At 41.7% G+C, this 24391-nt stretch overlaps 1 protein-coding gene across 1 annotated transcript in view; it reads left to right on the top strand.

Annotated features, from left to right (window-relative positions):
- The first annotated feature begins 5501 nt into the window (after positions 1-5501).
- Positions 5502-24391, top strand: part of ACAN (aggrecan) — an 85204-nt gene continuing 66314 nt past the window's right edge. The window contains exon 1 of the mRNA XM_036735915.1: positions 5502-5525. The gene's annotated coding sequence lies outside the window, so the exon portion shown is untranslated. The remainder of the gene's footprint in view (positions 5526-24391) is intronic.

The following is a 24391-nucleotide window of genomic DNA, read 5'->3' as shown; positions in this document are numbered from 1 at the left end:
AGAACAGTTTCACATACACTGCAGAATACAAAATAGATTTTATATATATACATATATATATGTGTATATATACATATATATGTATATATACACATATATATGTATATATACATATGTATATATATACATATATATGTATATATATACATATATATGTATATATATACATATATATGTATATATATATATACATACATATATATATAGCCATGAGTCTGCATTTCATTCTTGTTTCTTTTTAAGAAAGTACATAATACATTCAACACATTACTTTCAAAACTGTCCTGCTTGTCTGTACTTCTTTCTGAACTTCCTTCCATTCTCTCTGTGCATTTAAAAAATGTTTCAAAGGTCTCCTTTTTGGGCATCAATATTGTCAAACCTCTCCCTCTCCTTCAACTTCTTCCCCAATTTAAAACAGAGGGAAAAAAAAACTTCTAATAAATAAGCATGGTCAAGAAAAATATATCCACAGCAGCAATGTCAAAAAAAAGTATGCCACTTTGTTCACCTTGAATCCACCACTGGTCTCTCGGGAAGGGGTAACATGCTTCATCATAGACCCTCGACACGGTTGGTCATTGCTTGAATTAGAGAACAAACCAAAAAACAGCATAGAAGATACTCATTTGTCTGAGAAATACTGGAAGTCATCTGCTTTGGGGATCTCAACAGTGATTATTAATAACTCATAATTATTTAGCATCTTCTTCACAGCATATTTTTGAGATAGGTAGTATATTTATGTCCATTTTACAGAAGAAACTGACACTCAGAAAAACTAACTTCTCCTATAAATGTCGAAACCAGGACTCAAACATTTGTCATATTGCTAGATGATAATACAACAATATTAGTATTAGGTGGATAAATAATTGATTGAATATACCATACTCAAAGAGCTTAATTAATGGATCTGTATAAACCTAGAAGGGAATTTCTAGTAGAGTGCCAGAGCATGATGTCCTTGACCTTGCCATATTCGACATTTTTACCATTGATTTAGATAAAGATATACTCATGAAAAAAAAGATATGTTCATGAATTTTACAACTGACACATAGCTGGAAAGGATAGTTAATATATGATTCAAGTCAGAATGGAAATATAAAATTATTCTCAGCAGGCTGGAACATTGGGCCAAATGAAACAAAAAGAAATTTTACTTGGATAAATGTAATGTCCTGCATTTAGACTTAAAAAAAATCAATTACACAAGTACTAGATGGTGGAGATCTGGTTAGACAGTGGTTTATATAACAAAGATGGGGGCTGAGGAGAGAGAGGGGAATAAATTGGCCACAGGTTTAATATAAGCCAATAGTGATGAAGCTGCCAGTCTTAGGTTATGTTAATAGAAGTAGGGTCTCCAAGATGGTGGAAAATAAGAGTCCCACTGTACTCTGTGTTAATCAGACCACACCCAGAATATTATGTTCAGTTTGGGCTACCACATTTTTTTAAAGGGATATTGACAAGCTAGAAACTTAGAAGCGAGACCTGTGTAGTGAGGGATTTGGAAACCGTCTACACGGTAATATTTGAAAGAAATATCCATTTGATAATTTGGCCTGTTAGGGAGTTTGGCCTAGAGAAGAGAGGATAAAGAGACATTAGATAGCCATCTTCAAATATCTGATGAGATTTGGTATCTGTATGTGTATCTTTCCACATTCTTTTGTGAAAAGAAGGCAAAACTATGGACTAATATGTGGATTTTAAATGAAGTGAAATGTCAATTAGAATATTGCAACAACAAAAACAGCATAAGACCTTTAGTCAGTAAGATCTCTATCACTTTAAGTATTAATGTGCAGCCAAGATGACCATCTATCAAGAATGAAGTAGAAGAAATTCTTGAAATGGGTGATCAATTGTACTAAATTACATCTAAGGCCCATCTGACATCAATATTCCATGGGAACAAGGGTATTTAAGTTGAATAAGGACTTTATAATAATCTTAACTATCCTTTAGCTATCTCCAAGAAGAAAAAGACTCCCCCTCTTTGGGAACTAGTATCAATTTTTCTCTAATATTTTAATCAAATACACTCATTGTTCTTTAACTTTCTCTATCCTGGGATGAAAATAGGCAATGTCCTAATTTTACCCATAAGTGGTTTGTTCAAGATTAAGAATTGTTGTTACAGTACTAAAGTTTGGATCACAGATTTAGAACTGAAAGGTCATTAAGTCCAACCCCCTCATTTTACAGATGAGGAAACTGAGGTCCACACAAATGAAGTGATTTACCCTAGGTCACACAGGTGGAAAAGCTGGGATTTGAAGCAGTTGCATGCTCTTCCCACTGCACCATACCACAGTCTGGCTACTACCACAAAATAAGCTAGACCAATTCCAATTCTACCAATGCACTCCATGGTTTCCAGGAAGGGCAAACCATCCTAGAGCACTTCTCTCTCCCCCTGCTGGAAAAATGCAAAAAATACAGACTAGCCTAAGGCCACTGAAAACCATCCTTTTCACCTCTGAGGGCATTCTGACTTTTCTGACGACCACAAGACTGTCAACTTATTGGTGGGTTGCAAAGCCACACTGTCTCTTCATGAAGAGTACCTTTCATCAGCCTGTCTCCAGGCTCCTCCAGGCTCCTCCAGGCTCCATATTCTGATTGAGATTCTCAGCAATAGCCTATAGGAAATTTGACCCTGCTGAGGTTAGCAGAGACTCTCAGAAACTCTCACATAGCTCCCTAGCCAGTTGGGGACCTGGAGAGGCAGCATAACACAGTGGAAATCAGAGAACCTAGGTTCAAATCCCACTTCTGCTGCTCAGAATCTGTGTGACCTTAGGCAAACTTCTCTGATTGGACTATATGATGCTCAGTCTCCCTTCCAGCTCTGGAACTATAAAACTAACCAGGATCTGCAAATGTGGGAAGCCTCACCTCACCTTCTTTGGAAGGGGAAGGAAGTAAAGTCTCCCTATTATCTCTGAAAGAGGTAGTATATAATGTTTCTTCTTTCCCTCTTCTCCTCCACTTTCTTTTCTTCTGTTCTATTAGTTTCCTCTTAAAATGTCATCAACTTGGTTTCCATTTTGCTGAGGAGAGAACATCATTCAGCTGAAGCAACTAACTCATTCTGTGTGGCTTTCTGAGCTATGACTGTGGTCTGGTCTGTGAGGGCTGGATCATCTTGTGGTCAGAGGCCCTGTAGGACCCTAAGGATCATTCTTAGGGTCCTCCAGAACTGGTCCAGCGAAGACATATTTCTTCAGCATATTCCTCCCTCTAGGTAATGAGTATGTCCCATTATTCTCTCAGTGGTACAATGGAAGACCCAAGGAGTTACCGAATCACAGAATCTCTGAGTTGGAAGGTACCTCAGAGGCCATAGCTGGGCAAGAATCACCACTACAACATCCCCAACAAGTGGTCATCCAGCTTTCCCTTGAACTCATTCACTCTCCAGGCAGCCCTATTCAGTTGTGAACGGCTCTATTGCAGGGAAGTTTTATCTTAGAAACCTAAATTGAACTCTGTAGTTTCCATCCAGTGCTCCTCTGGCTAATTCTGCTGTCTAGAGCCAAGCTGAACAAGTCTAATCTGTCTCCAGCATGGCGGCCTTCAGATATTTGGAGACAGCTACCGTCCTCCCCCCTCCCCAAGTCTTTTCTTCTCTAGACTAAACATCTTGAGTTACTTCAATTAATCTACCAAATGATTAATCAACATGCAGTTATTTAGTGCTAACTATGTCAGGCACCGGGGATACAAATGTATATATAGTAAATACGAAGTAATTTGTAGTAGAGAAGGCATCAGCAGCTGGGGGAGAGGTGGTGGTAGCAAAGGTTGGGAATCAGAAAAGGCCTCTTGTAGCTGGTAGCCCCTGAGCCAAGGCTTGAAGGAAAGTAAGTATTCTGAGAGATGAAAGTAGGAAGGCAGTCTCCCGGATTTAGGCACTGAGGGCCTGCATAAATGCTTGGGGACAGAAGATAGGAGTGTCATATATGAGGAAAATCAAGAAGGTCTCCGCGTGGCTGGACCACAGGACACAAGAAGGGTAATAATGGATCCCCTTTACCAGGTTGTTATAACAAATACGGCACTGGGACTTGGAATCAGGAAGACCTGGGTTCAAATCCTGGCCCTCATACTTGTGTTAGCTATGTGATTAAAGACAAGTCATTTACTCTTTCTAAGCCTCAGTTTCCCCATCTATAAAGATAAAGGTGTTGGACTAGATGGGCTCCAAAGTCCCTTTCAGTTCTAAATCTATGATACTTGGATCCTCTGGACTGCTCTAGCTGGTCAGTGTCCTGACTAAGGTCCTCCTGGTTCATCTGAATCCTAGCTATGCCTCCCTGATCTCCCTTTGCTCTTTCCTCGATTTTCTGGCCACGAGCTCCCAGCGCGGTATCCCCAGCCACCTTTCCACCTCCCGACCCCCAAAAGCTCCTTCGCTCCTCTGAACTGGTTCATCACATCCCGAAGCTTGAGGGTCCCTTCATCCCACCCCCATCCCACCCCCCAAGCCTGAACACTTGGACTCAGCATTCCCTCCCCAGATTCCTTCTTTCTTTTCCCCTCCCTCTCCCATTGCCCTCAGCCGTACAGATAAACCACACCGGAGCGTTCCAAACTTTCAAGATGATCCAGGGTTATCCCCATTTTCAGCTGCTCGGAAGTATGTTAATTCCCATTCAGACTGCAGTGCTATTGACTGCAATGCAGACACACGGTTACTATAACGCTTTCCTCACAACCCTTTCTTAATTAAGTTGATCTTTTAATTTCACATCCGTCCCTGGATAACTCCTCGTTTCTTTCTCATGGCTTAAATTCATCTTTTTTTTAAGATCCCCCAGCGCTGCTGGACCAGCTGTGGGTTTCCGAAGGGAGTTAACTATCAGAGCCCTCCGTCAGCGCTCCCTTTTTGCAGTTCAGAATCCTTTTTCCCCTTTCCCCCCGCTTTTCTCTCCCTCCCCCTCCCCTAGGAGGGAGGGTTTTTCCTTCTTCACTAACACCCTCCCATTCCTCCACCCCCACCTCCACCCCCACCCTATGTGTCATTTCCCTCGATGCCTGCCTGCCTACCTACCCTAAGTGCGCTAGAGGTGGATCCCTGAGTACATAGCATGCCAGGAGGTGTCTAAGGAGGCTGACAGGAGGAGTCTTAAAGGTCTCTCTTTTCAGCCACTGGCAGTGATCTGACTCTGGGCTGAAGGGGTTTGGAAAAAAACAGAAAGATCTTTTAGCTTTCTTTCACGCTCACGACCAGGACTCTAACCCTGCTGCTTCTCCTGCTGCTGTCACAGCCTGAAAAGAACCTGAGAACATCACACTGGGTGGGGAGGGATTTTTGCCTTTTTTCTAGAGAGGCAGAGGGGGAGCGCAAAAATTTAAGGACAGAAACATCTCTCTGGAGGCTGTGAAGAGAAGGTCTTCAGGAGCAAGAAGGGACGGACTTTTCATCATTCCATCACCCAAAGGAAATCTTCAATTGCTCTGCCAGGTGTATGGGACTTAACTTCTTGGACTGCGCTGTACTGTTTAAGGTAACGCCTTCTCTTCTCTTCTCTTTTCTCCTCCCTAAGGCTCTCGCCTTTGCCGGCACTCAGAACGCACTCGCGGCTGGGAGCTTAAGCTGATTGGCTCCTTCTCCACTTTGGGGAAGAGGGAAATTTCGGAGCTGACGGTTTCCCCAACCTACTGGTGCATTTCAGATAAAACAAACTCCGCGCTAGGAGGAGGGATGGGGGTGGTGGCTGATGTCCTGTGACTAGGTAGTTGCCCATGCTTGGTGTAGGGAATCCCCAGATATCAGTTTTTTTTTTTTATTGATCCTATTCTCAACCTGAGTGAATGAGAGACAGAAACGGAGAGAGAGAGAGAGAGAGAGAGAGAGAGAGAGAGAGAGAGAGAGAGAGAGAGAGAGAGAGAGAAACAGAGATCACAGATACAGATAGAAAGAGAGAGAGGCTGATGGAAAGACAGAGAACATAAATGGGACAAATTAATTAGTTTTCTGAATAAAGTGTGTTGGAAGAAAATGAAGTTTAGCCCCACAGATTAAGAATAGAGAATAAGACCCTTTACTCCAAATTCTCGAGAGTTTCATTTAACCCAAGAGTCTGCTGGGTCTGTTTGGAAATGGAGCTGAACAGACCTCTCTGTCTTTCTATTCGCTTCATCTGCCAAGGGAGTAAATAGGGGAACTAAAAGGTTTCCAAGGTCTCCAATAAGAGCAGGGCCCTACCAAACAGGACTGAGAAAAAAAAGAGAAGACACTGATGGGCAGTGAGCATGTAGGAAAAGGGGGGCTGCCTCCCCCACAAGTAAGCAGGACTTGCCTGTATAAAATCTCCATGCCCAAGAATTTCCATTTGTCAAGTTACAGTTTAGGAAAGAGAAGGAGGCAGATTTCCCTCAGAATTACCTTCAAGTGAATAGAGAACTTTTCTCATTCTGACATTGCCCACCCCTTTTAAGAGCCTACCTTATAGATGAGCACTGTTGGGATCTGGTTTTCACTCTGTATAGTTGTTAGGTTTCAGGAGTCAGTGCGATATTCATATCCATGTAATTACAAGCTGTGTCATAATGGGGTTCCACTGTACTATCATTATTAATGAACTCTGTCATTCCATATTTCAACAGGTGTGTATATTCAAGCATGGGGCAAGGGGAAGGGCAGTGTAAGACAAAGATGTTGTAAAATAGGAAAAAATTGTTTTCGTATTACCACCACCACTCCCCTCTGGCCCCTAGAATAGGTGGGAAGGATTTGAGGGTGCAGACACTAGGGCCATAGCCTGTAACTCCCCTTCTAGTTCAGCTGATCCAAGTCACTTGGAGGCAGTGTGTTCTAGAGAGAGAGGATCTGTGTTCAAGTCCTACTGTTGATATTTCTTACCTATTTGGCTTTGGGCTAGATATTTGACCTACCATGCCTTAGTTTCCTCATTTGTAAAATAAAAGGGTTGGACAAGATGACCTCTGAGTTCCCTTCCTACGTAAGATTTATAACTACTTTTCTGTGACTCGCTAATGCCTTCTGTAAAGTGGGCAAGATGGTGTACGGTGGGTGAAGGAGGCAGGAGCATCTGCCACTGAACTCCTAGGAATAGAAGTCCTACAAAAAATGAAGGGAAATATTGCTGTATGATTGTCAGGAGTGTTTGGAATGGGTGTCTCTCTTTGAAAACAGAACATAATGTGAAGTTACCCTACTCTCTGAAAGGATTTCAGTGAAGAAAGAATAAATTACCTCAGAACAGAAAACTTCTTTCAAGAAAAATACCTTCATTTAAAAAAAATAAGTAGCTATTTCATTTAAGGTTACTTGTTTTTCCTAGCTTTTGAAAATGAAATTCCTAGTGGAAAAAATATTAAAATTAGACTCCTTTCTCCATTATTCATTTTGTGGGAAATATGTTTGATGTATTGGTCAGCAAACTGAAGGGATAAGGAGCCCAGAGAGAGAAAAATGACTCCCATAAGGCTTTTCTCTTGGTGTACTTCCCTGCAACATTCCAGCACTGGCTTTTGCAAGTGCATTACATCCTCTGATTTTACACATTCACACCTAGCTCAGCAAACACATTGATCTCACACATCCCATGCCCTCCATCTCGATATACACTCATAGAATCATTGAGCTTTGAGTTGGAAGGGACATTAGAATCATGTGACCCAGACCAACCATCCCACTTTACAAATGAGGAAACTGAGACCCAGAAAGGCTTGATAATTTGCCCAGAGTTGGATAAGTAGCTAATATTGGGGCTATAATTGAAACCAAGGTCCTCTGACTCCAAATCCAGCCTCCTTTCCCTTTTATCACATGTATACATATGTGTGCATATAGTTTATCTATATATGCATATATATATATGTTTAAAGATTATATACAGATTAGTAACATATAGATGAGAGCTATAAATCTGTACCAGTGGAAGGAGTTTCATGTAGAACTACCCACAGAGATAAAGTCAAAGGCACAGACCCTTCCTATATCAAAGTGATAGATCCGGATCCATATATGCGTGAATTAACTTAAAAAATTAAAAAGAGAGAGACGATCATACATTTGTCCAACATCTACATTGTCTCATCTAATTCCATATTCATGAATATGCATCACATGAATACTAATACAGTTATTACTCACACTCATTCCTTTCAGCCAGCATACCCATTCATTGATCACACACTCCCAAGCCCATACTCATCATAATACACGTACTCTGCCGCAGCACACTCAGTATTGCCATGAATCCCACCTGCACACTCCCTGGAAAGTTGAATTGCCCTCCACATTCCAAAAGTGAGCTTACCAGAAAGCTACTCATTCCTTCCTTTCATACTTCCCAAGGTGGCCTGGGTCGTTCCCAAGAAACCCTTTCCAGAGGTTCCCCCTTTCTGATGCCTTTAAGCACCAAAAATTAGAGAGTAACCATAGGACAATGTCTCATTTACATCCTACATGGGCTACCGGAGGACCTCTCTGACATGGGGAACTGAGTTAGATGTTTTCCCTGTCACTGAGAATTCCTGGCTAGTGGCAGAGGCACTGAGGCCCCCTTGCTGTTCTTGTGCAGACAGCCAGGCCAGGACGTCCAGCTGCTCCTCTGGAACCTCTGCTTAACCCTTTATTGTCTGGAACTCGAGTTGATATTCCTTGGCTTAGGAACCAAGACAGCTATCTAAGTTGGAGGCAGGGGTGTGTGTGTGTGTGTGTGTGTGTGTGTGTGTGTGTGTGTGTAAAAAGAGGAAGAAGAATCAATAAAAGTGAACAACTCAGAGAAAATGTAGAAATGTACAGAGTACTAGTGTGACAGAAATGAAGAGGAAAATCCTGAGGAAAAGCTTAATGGGTTACTGAGCTTAGAGAGGGACAAGAGTTGCGTGAGAATAATCTTTTCTCTGTGCTGTTATGCTTTTTCTGTGTGCTCTGTTTAGCACTGGTACCTTCCCTTCCTTTCTCTTTAATTGTGGGCACTTCTACTTTCCTTTTTTTCATCTTCGGCACATCAGAGCTATGAGAGATAAGGGGAAGGGGTGCCACTATGTGGAACATCCCCCATAGCAAGCCTTGCTGTTACCCCTCACCTCTCTTCAATCTTTATTGGGCTTCAATAAGCCCAGTGGTTGCTGGACTCTCTGACCCCATCCAAGCCCATCTTCTCCAGGTTGACAAAACTCTGTCCAGAAGATCCTAGGCACCACAAGGTGACTGAGTGGCTGTAACATAACCTTTGATTTCACTGCTGTTAGAAAGGGACAGAGAGGAGGGACGGAGAGCAGGAGGGAGATGGGAGAGAACGGTTACTTTTTTTAAAAAAAGTTGAATCCAGGGCAAGAACGGAAACTGTAGAGTTTACTTTTAAAAACTCAGTGCCTCCTTGTGAACCAGCAGAACAGTCCCATCTGTGTGTGTGTGAGGGGGGAGGAATCTGTGGCTCCGTCTGTGTGTATAAGGGAGTGTGTATGTGTGTGAGTGGCCCTCTTTCCTCACTCTCAATGGACTTACAGTATAACCTAAAGAAGCTTTTTGTTAAACTTATGAATAGATGGATTTTGGGCGTGTAATGTTGGGCATCAAGATTTGGAGATTTGTTTCCCACTGAGGTTATTTTTTTTCCTTTTAAGACCAAAAAGAAAAAAAAAGTCACCTCCCCCCATGTAAGCTCTGCTCTTTTGGGATTGGTTTTTTTTCTGTCTTTCTAAAGGTGATTTGAGACTGTGGATGAGGGCCAAGGAAGGTCCTAAGAACATCTGGCTTCAGCCCTGAACCCTATTGCTTGTTAATTTGAAATGCCAAGGTAGCTATCACCCTACCCCTTCTTATACCCAGATGCATTTTCTGGCTGTCCATGGTGGAAAATTCCTATCACTGAGCATAAGTCTGGGGTCTTAGGAATACCTATGTTAGGGTATTGTGGATAGAGGACTAGATCTGGAGTCCAGAAAACCCGAGTTTGAATCCTGCCTCCAGTACTTATTAGCTGTGTAATCACAGGCAAGACATTCAACCTTGCTGACTTTTAGTTCCCTCATTTTTAAGTTGAAGATAACACCTGTAGTGCCTATCTCATAGGGTCTTTATGAGGCTCCAATAAAATAAGGAATGCAAAATACTTTGAAAATCTTAAAGCACTATACAAGTTTCATTTATTATTATCATTATTATCCCAAAGAAACTTGTTCTGACACTTCCCCTTTCCATAGATTTCTTGAGAATAAGTTACTCAGGACAGAATTACATTTTGTGTCCTGGGGGCAAGAATCCTAACATGTAAGTGATATAAAAATAAGAATTGGGGACATCAAGGGAGAAACTAGATGGAGAGATGGTCTCCCTGAAAAGAACAAAGTAGTGGAGGTTTAAGAGGAAGGTCAGTGAGAAACCTCATTCTTACAGATCTGCTAGTGTCGACTTCTCCTGCCTAGAAATTTCCAATGAAGCATCTCTGTTGGCAGAAATGTAAAGAAGTCATGGGGTGCTGGCATTCAGAAATGTATGCACAGAGGTGGAAGAGGACAGGAAAGGGAGAGATACTAAATAATATGGGGAAAACTGGAGTCAGATTGGAGAAGCTTGTAAATGCCACAAGTAATATGGGTTTTGTCTGATAGTGGGGATCTGCTGAAGGTACTCTATTCCCTGTTTCACATGCTTAGGAGCTCTAGACATAAATGTTCAGACAAGTACCACTGGGAAGTGCAGCCTTGAGCAGTTATTCCAAGATTCACTCAAAGTAAATTGGTTGGTAAACTCACTGAGGCATCTCTCTTTGTCACTTAATCTGGGTTCTTCCTAGGTTTCTTTTGTTCTTGCTGTGACTGTGAAGGGGGCAGAGGCCAGGAATATGCTTAGGAAGGGAGAAACTGGGAGCCAGGCAATAGACGCCCCAGCCTCAGTAGCACAGAAACCCAAGTCCAAATCAGGTCAGCCACAGGTCTTCCATATCTCTTCCTACCCAATAGATGTAGCCATACTGTCTATCAGGGAAGCAGCCAATGTGGGTGTAAAGGCAACCACAAGCATACCCAAGATGGCTGCTACCGCAAGTTCTTTTAGCTGCTTTACTAGGAAAGACTGCTCAAAAAGATCTCAATAATCTTCTTTTAATTGCATTTACTAGTTCAGGGGAAGGGTCAGCACCTTGGACATCAGAGAAAATACAGAAAAGAGAAATTAGCATAAAGGCCAACAGACTCCTAACTGCCTGAATCAAAGCAATATTGCTATACACTTTACATGCACCACTGGATGGAAAGAGCCTTACCTGTGAGCTCTGAACATGTGGCTACTCAGTCTTGACCAGGGAATCACAAGGTCCTTCTCATAAGCAAGCCCCCAAAGCAAACCACCAACTCAGAGTATATATACGCTTCTCAGAGTCAGAAGGCATCACAACCCTCCTGACTCAGTGCTTAATTAGAAATTAGCAAAAGGTGTGAAAGCCTTCCTACAAGCAAGCCTCCCCTAAGAAAGCTTCCCTTAATGGGCTCCACGTGAGGCCTATTAATGGGTGGGGAAGATCTTACCATTAACATTACAGTGGGAAACTGAATAGACATGTTGGAGGCTGAAGGGTGGCCCTCAGAGACCCAGCAAAATGGATTCCTCCCTTCTTTAATGTATGAAACCTATTCATTTCAATACAATAAGGACTTATCAAGCACCTACTACGTTTGAGTCACTATGCCAAGTACACAAATTACTGAGTGTATGCCAGTTTGGTCTACAGCACTGAGGTAGGAATTGGGGCTTTTAAAATCATCGAAACTAAGCATCTGGCTTCATTCTTCACCACCACGTAGAAATAAAAAGAGAAGAGATTTCTTCCATTAGTAATCCCCACTCCTTGGTTTCTCTATCAGTACCCCTCTTACCCATTCTGCCCACAGCAAGTCACAGATGGTTCCAGCGTACAATTAAACCTTGCTACAGTATGAGGGAGTATCAAGCACACATATACAGCTGAGATATCTCACAGATATAGATCACATTATTCAGCTTGCTTTTCATTGTTTAAAGTACTCCATGATTCCCTCTAGGTACAAACCATGGTTTATTCACAAAGTATTCGTTAAAAATCTACTTTGTACAGAATACTTTAGACACTAAAGGAACTTCCAAGTATTTTGTAGATTGATAGATAGAAAGATTAGCCAGGGACGGGGAACCTTCGACTTTGAGGTCACATGTGGCCTTCTAGGTCCTTGGGTACAGCCTTTTGACTGAGTCCAAGTTTTATAGAACAAATCCATTTATTAAGGGGATTTGTTCTGTGAAGTTTGGATTCAAAGGGCCACACTTGATAACCTAGAGGGCCATATGTGGACTTGAGGCTGCAGGTTTCCCATCCCTGGATTAGATAAACAGATAGAAAGATCTATCACTATAGATATCAATATAACTATGAATCCAGCCCCAAATTTCTCTCCCAAATTCCAGACCCACATCTCTAATTGCTTGCTGGGTATCTCCATGTGGATGTCAACAAATCTACAACTTAAACTCATCCTCTTCCCTGCTAAACCCACTTCTCCTCTCAACTTCCCTATTTCTGTCACTCACCCTTCAAGTCACCCAGGTCCAAAGCCTCAGAGATATTTCCACCTTTGAGTAAGAGAGAGCAAAGAGTCAATCATTTTGCAATTCTCATTGGTTTCAGCTGTACTTCTCTTATGAGCACTCATTCCCTGCACTCACACTGCTGCTAACCTTATTTAGCTTCAGGCCACCATCACCACTGACCTGGGGGTTGGACTCAAGGACCCTAAGGGCCTCCTAACTTAAAGTCTACCAACTTATAACATGGGTTGTTGCAACAGCCTTCTAATTGTTCTCCTCATCTCCCACCTCCTGGTCATCTCCTGCATCCAATCCACCTTTTATAAAGCTGCCAAAATCATCTTGCCAAAGCACAAGACTGACTATGTTTCTCTGCTACTCAAAAATCTTCAATGGCTTTCTACTGCCTCTAGGAGAGACTACAAATTCCTTAGCCATCCTACCAGTAAGTCCCACTCAATCCAGCTCCAACATCCTTTTCGACCTCATTTCCCATTATTGCCATTCACACATATGTGAATGACATCCATATGGGACCACTGGTTGTTTCTTAAAAATGGCATTCCTTCTCTACCTCTGTACCTTCCCAGCAGCTGTCCTTCATGCCTGGAATGAACATCCTCCTCTTCTCCTTCAGAATCCTTCTGTTCCTTAGGAGCTCAGTTCACACCCTCCAAAAAGTGGTCTCTCCCTCTTCAGATATACCTTCACTTCAGTCCATCAGTCAGTCCACAAACACTTATTAAGTGCCTACTACATGTCGAGCCCTGGGCCTCATTCACTTCATCTGGATCTCTCCTTTGTCCCTCTCACTACCAAATTTGCATTACGTTTCTGTGCACACTAAAATATAAGTTCCTTAAGGACAAGAGATGTTTCATTTCCTTCTCTTTGTGTCCCGAGTGTCTAGCCAAAAGTGAACAATAAATATTTGTTGAAGGCAAAAGCTTGTGGGAGATAGTGTGGTATTCAGAGGATTTGGGTTTGAATCTCACCTGTGACACTTAATACCTGTGTGACCATGAGCAAGTCACCCGTCTGCCCTGACCCTCAATTTTCTCATCTGTAAAATGAGCTAGATGGCCTCTCAGGTCCCCTCTAGCTTTACACATAAGTCCAAACATTCCTGACTTTTTTTCTTCCTATTTTAAGGCTAGACTCTGGCTGTAGTACTTTTCTCAGGCCCATATTTTACTTTAATTTTTTTAAAGGCTTGGTTCTCCACAACTTTATCCCTTTGGCCCTCTCCCAACCCACCTAGAAGTCCTCTTTACCTGATCATCCTATGCCTTTATAACATCTATACTCAGGACTCATAAAACACATTTGCAAGTTAAGAGCACTACGCACCCACCTGCCTGACAAATTCCATCCTTTCTCCTTCACCTTTCCTAAGAGCAAAGAAAGAATAAGGCATTGGTAAGCTGAATGCAACTTTCAAAAATGTTATGTGTGTATACAGGGTGGGGACTCAGACAAGTCAAGTCAACAAGCATTTATTAAGCTCCTATTGTATGCCAGGGACTTAACTAAGCACTGCAGATATAAAGAAAGAAAAAAGACAGTCCCTGCTCTCAAGCTGCTCACAGTCTAAGGGGGTGACAACATGCAAAAACTATAAAGAGCTAATCTCAAGTCTGAAGGTACAAATATTAAGGGGGATTAGTAAAGGCTTCCTGTAGAAGATGGGAGTTTAGTTGGGACCTGAAGGAAGCCAGTGAAGCCAAGAGGCAGAGATGAGGAGAGAGATCATTCCAGGCATGGGGGACACCCAGACAAAAGGCACAGGCTCAGAGAATGGGTACTGTCCCTTAGAGGCTTTCCACCATTGCTGTCACACACATGACCACTAATTACAAAGTTCACAGCACCTTGCAGCAGAAGACAGAATTTTCTGGCATTAAAAGTATGTGCTTGGGGCAGGTGGCACAGGGGATAGAGCACCTGCCCTGAAGTCAGGAGGATCTGAGTTCAAATCTGGCCTCCACTTACTCACGTACACATACTCTAGAAGGAGATAGAGTCTGAAGCCGGAGCGAGGACACATATTTCACTTGCCTTAAGTCACCTGAGTATGGGGTTCAGGAATGTGGCAGTTGTTCTTTTCTATAGAAAGTAAAAGGGAGAAAAAGAGAATGTGTCCAAAAATTCAGGGAGTAAACAAGCCTGAGGAGGTCACACAAAAGGACTCAGAGAGGAAAGGTAATATCAAATGATATTTCAAGGGACAAACTGTCCTCTGTCTCCCCTAAGCATAGAACAAAACCTGTTAAATGTAATGAAGGACTTCCTGAGTAAAGCTTTTGTCCTGATGAAACAAGGTTGTGTGGAAACTCCCTTTTTAGAGGCTGTGTTGTGAAGGGTAAAATAAATTCTCTCTCTCTGTCTCTCTCTGTCTCTGTCTCTCTCTCTCTGTCTCTCTCTCTCTTTTTACCCCCCCCCACTCTCACTCTCTATGTGTGTGTGTGTGTGTGTGTGTGTGTATATATATATATATATATATGTGTGTGTGTGTATACACATTTATATGTTTCTGTTTATCAAAGTCTGGACAGGCTAAGGAAAAGAACTTACTTTATATGTTTTCTTGGACAAGTCAACTAATCTTTCTAGATGTCAGTTTCCCTGTCTGTAAAGTGACTAGGTGATTCTCAAGGTTCTTTTTAGCTATAAATCCTATTATTCTAAGAAACACGCGTGAATTCGTCAAACCTACAGATGACCCCTAATGTGAAATACAAAAAGGTTAGTCATAGAATAAGGATGTGTGTTGTGTACAAAAAGAAGGATATGGGGTGATTGGGGCTATCTTCCAGTTGAAGTTTAGACTAAGAACTCAAATGAATGATAGGTCCCACTAAAGGAATCTAGAGGGCAAAGTCTGATTGAGCAATAACACTAAAAGAATTTGGAATAGAGGGTAAGGCAGAAGCCCTGCTGACCACTGAGAAGAGTCACCACACTAGACAGACTGGGCATTAGTGGTGCATAAATCCTTCCATCTATAACTCCTCTTGTTCCTATTCATCTGGACCTAGAACAGAAAGGAGATAAGCAATACTTTCTGCTTTGTATATTGACTTATAGTTTTCTCTTCCTTAGATGTATGTCTATACCATATTTTTCTCCACAATTTTGTATAGTGGAAAGAATTCTGCCCAGGAGACCTGGGTTTAACTCCAGGCTCTGCCATTTACATCCCTTGTGATCCTGGACAAGTCACTATCTCTCTGGTCCTCATTCCTGTAAAATGATAGAGGTGGACTAGATTAAGTTCTAGAGGCCCTTGGGGATTAGATTAAGTTCTAGTGGTCCTTGGGGACCAGATTAAGTTCTAGTGGCCCTTGAGGATTAGATTGAATTCTAGGGGCCCTTGGGGACCAGATTAAGTTCCAGTCGCCCTTGGGGACTAGATTAAATTCTAGGAGCTCTTGCAGTTCTAAATCCTTGATGCTGTGATATATACCTTTTCTATTATGGATCATAAAGGATTTTATCAGTTATTCCAATGTTCTTCCCAATATAGCCCTGCCCCATTACTAATTAGATCTTTCGCTTTGGGCAGTGATAATAAAAGCTGGCGCTCATGTAGCACTTTAAAAATTATCTCATTTAAGCCTCACAACAATTCTGCGAGATAGCTACTGCAAGCATAATTATCCCTATTTTACAGATGTGAAAATTGAGTTTCAAGGTGATCAAATGACTGGGCCAGGGTCACCCATGCTAATAAGAGGCAGGATTTAAGCCCAAATGTTCCTGACTCCAAATCCAACTTTCTCTGCATCATGCCACTCTACCTGGGGCTCAGTGTCTTTAAATTGGAGAGCAGGGGTAGTTGGACTGGGTGATCAACAGTATAAGGTCCTTTCCATGCTATTATTTTGCATTTTAGTAATCTATATATGTGCCATCTCCCTCCTAGACTATTAGCTCCATAAGGGCAGAGTCTTATATCCACTTTGTATCTTCCATGGGGCCAAGCATAGTGCTCTGCACACAGTAGGCACTTAATTAAGATTGTTCAATTGAGTTTCCGGTTCTAAAATGCTATGATTCTACTCTTCAAACTTCCATTTTTTTAGATGAGCTAGAAACATCACCCAGGGTGCCCCAGAAGTCTTGGTTCAGTTTTAGGTTATTAAAGCTTCAACTGCCCCCAGACTTTTCTAACTGTATAATTTCTTTCAAGGTCAATACCACCAGTCACTAGCAAGGCCTGAAAAAGAATGTAAACATTTTAACCACCAATTCGAATGTTCTTTCCATTGCCCCACCTAACCTCCCAAGGTAGCTAGATGGCAAAGTGGATAGAGCACTGGTCTTGGAATCAAGAAGATTCATCTTCATGAGTTCAAATCTGGCCTCAGACACTTACAGGCTGTGTGACCCTGAACAAGTCACTTTAACCCTGCTTGTCTCAGTTTCTTCATTTGTAAAATGTTGGACGCAACTGAAATGACCAAACAACAAATCCAACCTCCAAAGAACACATGAATTTGTCCTCTAATTTCCCATTTACTTCCATGGTACCTCCTCACAGTTAATTAGGTAGAATCTAGCAATACTTTACAAATGAAGATTCTTTCAGTTTGTGTAATTGTTGTGGATGATAAAATTTAGACAGCTAAGGCCCTCCACAACCTCGTACCAATCTGTCTTTCCAGTGCCATCTTCTATTATTTCTTTCATTCACTTTATACCCCAATCAAGTTGAATCGCTCTATACCCAGACGTGAGCCAAACTTCCAACCTTTTACCCTCATTTGGCTCTTTCTTCCTTGTGCCTAGAATGCCCTCCCTATCTTAGCCAATTAATCTTCTATTCAGCCTTTAAAGCCCAGCTCAAATTCTATCTCCTCCTTCATTAGTCCCCCAGTTGGTAATGACTTGCCCCTTGAGAACTCACAAAGTACTCTGCTTTGTAACTCTACTGCACTAACCAAGTAATATTGTGTATGATAGCTATCCACGTTGGTGTGTTAATCCCCTCACTAAATTACAAAGTCCTCTAGGGTGGAGATCATACCTTGTCAAAATATTGTGTCCTCCCTGACAAGTGATTTCCATATTGTTTGTTGTTGTTTAGTAATTTTTCAATCCTCTCTGACTCTTCTTGACCTCATTTTGGATTTTCTTGGCAAAGATACTGGAGTGGCCTGCCATTTCCTTCACCATCTCATTTTACAAATGAGGAAATGAGGCAAACAGTTCCTCAGGGTTACCCAGCTAGTTAAATGTCTAAGGCTGGATTTGAACTCAGGAAGAGAAGTCTTCATGACTCCAGGTCAGGCACTCTATCTACTGAGCCATCTAGCTGCCTCTCCAGACTGTAGATGCTTAATAAATGCTTTTTTGTTCGCGTATGTCTAAAGAATTTCCATTTTCAGTTGTCTAGCACCATGGGGCCAGATGAACAATGGTCTTTATATATAGTTTTGTTATTCAGATTTGCCCAATAAAAGGATCTATAGGTGAGACAGGATAAACCACTGAAAAGTGATAGTACTTTGGCTGACATTTAATTTGTGAAAACTCTTTTCTATTCTGATTGGTATATTGGCTTTGATATGCAAACGTCAGCTTCCTGAATGGTGTCTCCATGATATTTTTTGTTTTTCCCAATGTTCTCATTTAAAATTTAGAAGCACAGAGGTTTTGCTCTTAAATGAAGGTCTTCATTCAAATAAATGAAATAAATCCATTTATTAAGGGGATTTGTTCTGTGAAGTTTGGATTCAAAGGGCCACACTTGATGACCTAGAGGGCCACATGTGGCCTTGAGGCTGCAGGTTCCCCACCCCTGGACTGGACCGACAGATAGAAACATCTGTCACTATAGATATCAATATAACTATAAATCCAGCCCCGAATCTCTCTGATTTCTCAAAACAAGTTATTGACTTCCTGTTGTAGGCAGAACTGCAGGTCTTGAAGACCATGTGGTTCAATGGAAAGCATGCTAGGCTGGGAGTCAGGAAGCCTGGGTTTGAGTCCTAGCTGCATGACCTTTAACACATCACTTAACTTCCCTAGGTCTTGGTTTCTTCCTCTTGGTCTTTTCCATCACTAACAAACACTCTATGACTTCAGTTTGGTTCCCTTAACCTATGTCAAATATCTACAACAATAGATGGCTTTATATAATATGTTAAAGATTGCAAAGAGCTTGACAGCAATCCTAGGAGGTAGGTACTATGGGCATTATTAACCTGATTTTACAGATGAGGACAGTGAAGTTGAGAGGTTAAGCAACATCCCAAGCTCCAGTAAGTATCTAAAGGCAGAATTTAAATTTGAGTTTTTCTGATTCTAACTCCAGTATGCTATTCAGTATATATCATGCTGTCTCTCATCATTGACCACAACCAAAGCCAGAGTCTGCGTCTGGGACTAAAAAGTCCATTGGCAGGGAAATCCTGACTCACAATAGAGACTGATGTACTGCTGAAAGTGGTTTTGATGATCCTTTAATAAAAGACTGGAGACAACAGAACATTACAGTCTAACCATCATATTTGTTTGTATTTTATACATATAAAATTCAACAGGCTAAGCAATAAAATCCTGCTTTCATGTGTCCAGGAGGGGACATGTCTTATGTGTGTTCACACTGTATTGTTCTAAATATGTCCCTAAATAGGCTCTTTGACAGGAAACATACATATATGTACATATATATGTGTGTGTGCGTGTGTGTGTGTGTGTGTAGAGTTATGCAGTGAACAATTATAAAATAATTTCTGATTACAAGCTACAAGAGCTTCTACAAACTAGAAAATGAAGCCTCATTCAGAACACAGCAGTATTTATTGGATTATGTATGTATATGCAAGGGAAATAACATGTCATAATGTTTAAAAAAAAAGCACTGCACCAGAATCAAGAGACCTAGTTTCGGTACTAGAACTTTGTGTTTGTATATAAAAATATATCTCTTTACATCTATATAGGCTAAACTAAGAATCTTAGGCTACTATCACTGAGCACCATCTTTCTCTCAGTCTGGCCCCAAAATAAGCACTCTTGATGGCAAGGGGTCAGGACCTCGGGATTAGGGTTGTGAGCAGAAACTTGAATGAATTGTACAAGCTTTAAAGGTAAATTCTTTCTGAGCCCTTAGAACTCCTGCCAGGGGCTTCTTCCAACTGTCCCACTTTGATACACACCTTCACGTGATAGTTTGGCTGACAACGGCCTTTTCCCTGTCTTGTTTCTCTTTGTGTGAGCCGTCTGCTTGGAACCACATGTAAAACTCTCTGGTTGATAGTGCCAGAAAAGGAAGATTAATTTCCCTTCTCTGGAATCCCTGCTGAAAATGAAATCAAGAGGCTTGATCCAAGTCAGGTGACTATCATTGGGGGGAATGTCATTGAAAAAAAGTGAATGGAGAAGACTGGGCAGAGATTTCAGCTCACTGAGTTCCTAGAAAACCTCTTAGTGAGGATTGCTGGCTTCAGCATCCTCTGTCTGCTCAGCTGGAAGGCTGTGTTTAGTTAGGTATTGTAGTCTTGAAGGGCAGGACACCCTTGAAGGGGACTGTCTGGCAGCCAGGAGAACCTGGTAAAGAAATACATGCTGGAGACATACTAGAGCTGGAAGAAACAAGGTAGGAGAGACAACAGTGTAAATATTTTACATTCTGTTCCCTGGCCCCCTCTAGAAACTTGTCTGCTTCTGGGGGCAAGCCAGGAGATAGAAGTGAGTCGATGCTAAGCTGAGCAGCAAAGTCTCAGCTTCTACAAAAAACTCCCACTGGCTTTTTCAGGTCTCATCCTAGAGCCTCCATTCCATAGAATGCACTTAGGATAACTGGACTATTTATAGAAATCTCCTAGTTTGTGTGTTTTGTTTTTCTTTTCATGATCAGTTTATAACAAGCCTTTCTGACAATGAAACCAAGCACTTCTTACCTAGGAGGCCTCTTGTATTCTCACAAAAGAAGGAAGAGAGAGAATTCATTATTGTCTACCCTGACAGATGAGGCTAATGCCAGAGAAGTCAATCCATCAACCAACCTATGAGTATTAATCGAGGCTTTAAAGTATTTAAGATGTTCCTTGGTGCTGAAGTAACTTGACATGAGTTCACAAAGCAAGTAAGGGAGATATAGATTTGAACACAGGGATTGAGAATCCAGTCTGTTGCTCTCTTCCCCACATTAAGGAATGCATGAATGAATGAGCTTACTAGTTCCAACCAGTATGCCAAGAACTGGGCATCCCAATAGAAAAGCAATACAGTTCCTGGTCTCAAGGAGCTTCTATTTCAATAAGAGAAGACAACAGGAATAGAAAGGGGCAGATGCAGGGTGGATGACAAGCCCTATAGTTACAAAATGCAATGCTACCAGGCCTATGGCAAACCTGAATGGCCCTTACATTGGTGCAGCAAGGTACATGGCAACGCCCAGGGATCTGGAGGGTGCATTGGCAGATTGGATGGCAATGTGGGTCAGGTCTAGAAAGCAGGGCTCTGAAAATCTTAAAGTGCAGAGTCAGATTTTTTGAAAAGTCTGTTCTAGTCTGATGCACATAATCTGTTTTTTAATCTGTAAGCCCCTCCTTCCTCTCTACCTCAATGAGTATATTCTGTTCATCCAAATCATTCCACGTGGTCCCTGACACAGTGCTGTACACAACTAATTGGACTGATGCTTTTTTAAAAATGTGACTTTGCATGTTAGGATTTTCCACAGCCCTGCTTTCTAGACCTGACCCACATTGCCATTCAATCTGCCGATGTACCCTCCAGGTCCCCAAGCATTACCATGAACCTTGCTGCAACAATCTAAGGGCCATTCAGGTTTGCCATGTACCCAAAAGCAGTGCCTTTTGGACCTATGGATGCCTTTTCAGAATCATGTTTTTAATTGAATAAAATAAAATACATAGGGTTAAACCAATAATGTTGAAATACAGTTATGAAATATTTTTTTAAAAAGTTCATAGATCCTAGGATAAGAACTCCTGATCTAAGTCATCTCTCAATGAATTTTTCTGCCAGAGCCCCACCTCTCTCCCTCCCCCAAACCAGAGCAGACACTCACTGGGCTCAGTTTTTCACTTCAAATTCTGCAGAGGGGAAAAAGGGCTGCCAACCTTATTGTATCCCTACTATTCTTCCTTCCATTCAGGCTCATGGCCAGATGGAGAGGAGAAAGTCAGAGTAGCCAGAACGACTTCATTCTCACCCTTCAATCAAAAAGGAACTGTGCCCCCAACCCCAGAGGACCTACGTGACATTTACAATGGGGCTAACTCCTCGCTGCTTTGCCAGGGCCATGTAGCCTTTGGCAGAGTTGGGGCCAGTATACAGGCCAGGTGCAGAACAGCTCCATTAGGCTTTCTGTGCTTGAGTATAGGGAATGGAGCAATGCCATTCCCCTCGGGGGAATAAGGTTCCATATGCACCTTCATGCTGATCTCCAGAGAACTAGACCCACAACTCTTTCCATAGGGTCTCCCTTCTCTCACAATTCTGTAAACTGAAAATGGAGTTCCTTCTAGTATAGGGAGATATGAAAACTACTTCTGCCATCTTACCTGGACCAATGGACCAACAATTATGTACAAACATAATTGTTTAGAGCTCTTTGGCTAAAAGACCAATCCCATTTATAGAGTCCTTGGCACTTAGTCTTTCTGATGGCACAGGGAATCATAGACCCTCAGAATTAGAAAGGATCTTAGATCAATTCCCATGGCCACTGCAAGAATTCTCCTATAAATTTGATTCTCCTTCCATTTCATTTCTTTGGAAGGCAGGAGGTTTCACTAAAGCTTTGTGGTTTCAGAAACCTCTGTCTCAAATAAGTTCCAGAATGAATTGGCAACATCCAGCTCAGAGTGTCTACCAAGACGTCGCCATTCTGTCCTACAGGTCCCTTCCCAGCCTTCTCATGATTCTGCTTCATGAAAGAAGCTTCCTTCTAATAACTGCCTCTGAGTTGGCAATAGGGGTCAGGCAGGATTAAGAAGTAAACCGCTAGCCCGTGATTTCTACAACAGAGAAGGTGCTTGTGCCTAGTGGAAAGTTTGGGCTGAAACATACTTGTTTCCAAAAAAATCTGGGTCTAATATTTACACAAAGTCTGAAATTAATGCAGAGCAAACTTTTAGGTGCCAGCATTGGACAGCAAGACTTAAGAACAGGAAGGGGGCAGGTATCAAGTAAAAGGAACTTTTTTTGCAGATGGGGTTGGGAAAAGCTGAATTTCACTGGTCATATAGAGCAGAGGCAATGACTTCATGTCACCCTAGGTCCTGGTCACTAGCCAGACAGGCATACTGGTCTACATGTTTCTGTTTTACAGTTTGATTTTCGTGGAAAGCTGTGTTTGAGTGAATAATGGGGAGGGGGAGAAAAGGAGGGCAGGAGGGGAACAGCCTAGAAATGTTGGAGAATGTTTGTAGTGTAACGGAAAGAGCACTAGACTTGGGGTAAGAAAGCTTGGGCCTTCTTAGAGTCTCAATTTCCTCATCTGTAGAACATAAAGTGAGCTGGAGAAAGAAACAGCAAACCACTGTAGTATTTTTGCCAAGAAACCCCCAAATGGGGTCATGAAGAGTCCTGCACAAATGAAAATGACTGAACAACGACAGAATGGGGAGGAATACACTTGTGTTACCTGCCTCATAGCTTTGTCTTAAGGAAAGTGTTTGAACCACTTTAATTATATTGTAAATGGGAGGTTAGAGATTAGGATCATAGGATTCAGAACTAAAAAGGACCTTAGGGGTTATATAGTCTGGGCACCTCATTTTACTGATGAAGACTTTAAGGCCCAAAGACATGAAGTCATTTGCCCGAGGCCACACAACTAGTAAATAATGGAGCTGGAATTTGAATCTAGGCCCTTTGGTTCCAAATTCTTCCTATATTTTTTTTCCACATTCTTATCTGTGTGGCTGTTCCATCTACATACAGATGGAGTATCAAATATCCAATTCCTCCATGCTTTGGTAAACATGAGTTATTGTAGCTTCAGAAAAATCACTGGGGCAGGCGGAGGTAGGGAGGGCAACCTTTCAGAAATGAAACCCTCCAAACTTAGTTAGTAGGCTAGACTTAGAAGATACACCTAATGCTCATTGCAAGGTCATATTCAAGATATTTCCAAAACAATAAGCATTTCCAGGCCTTGCGTTCCACTGTCCTAGTTTTTTGAACACATGGCCATTGAGACTACAGAGAGTCCTGAATGAGGCTTCCATGTAGGAATTCAGTAGAATAGGAACTATTGTCATCATTTTATGACTATTTATTGGTTGATTCAGCTTGGAAACTCTGAGAATCCTAGAAGAATATAGGAATGGAAAGAACATAGGAAGACATGGTATTAATATGTGGGAGGGGGCCTGTTCAAACCCTGCCAGATAGAATTTTGGCTGCCTGATAATCTTGGAAAGCAATTTGCCAGGCTAAGCATCTTTCATATTAAAAGTTACAATACAATTTGGCTTCTATTTGAAGTCTGAAGCTATACCTAAGGAATCATGACTGACTTGAAGCTTAGAGATCTTGGGATCTACTTTCTGGAGTACGCCCAGATCAAGATGAATAAACTATGGAAATTGGACATAGGACATTGCAAACTTATTTTTCAATTTCTGAGTGTGGTTGAGAAGAGAAGTAAATTTTGGCAGGCAGAATCTATTCCATCCTTAAGTGAAACCTGGGGATTTTTTCCAGGGCAGAGAAATATGGAGGATACTGACAGCACTTGCTCTCCCTCACCAGGATAGAAACAACTGAGCTTATCAGCTAGTTTAATTAGTTAAGATAAAAAAAAAAGTACTAGATGACTTGTTCTCTACTGCTGCTATACCCCAG

Source organism: Trichosurus vulpecula, chromosome 8 (genome assembly GCF_011100635.1).
Source record: "Trichosurus vulpecula isolate mTriVul1 chromosome 8, mTriVul1.pri, whole genome shotgun sequence".
Taxonomy (NCBI): Eukaryota; Metazoa; Chordata; class Mammalia; order Diprotodontia; family Phalangeridae; genus Trichosurus; species Trichosurus vulpecula.
The sequence above is the reverse complement of the archived record's forward strand: the minus strand, read 5'-3'. Positions and strand labels throughout refer to the sequence as shown.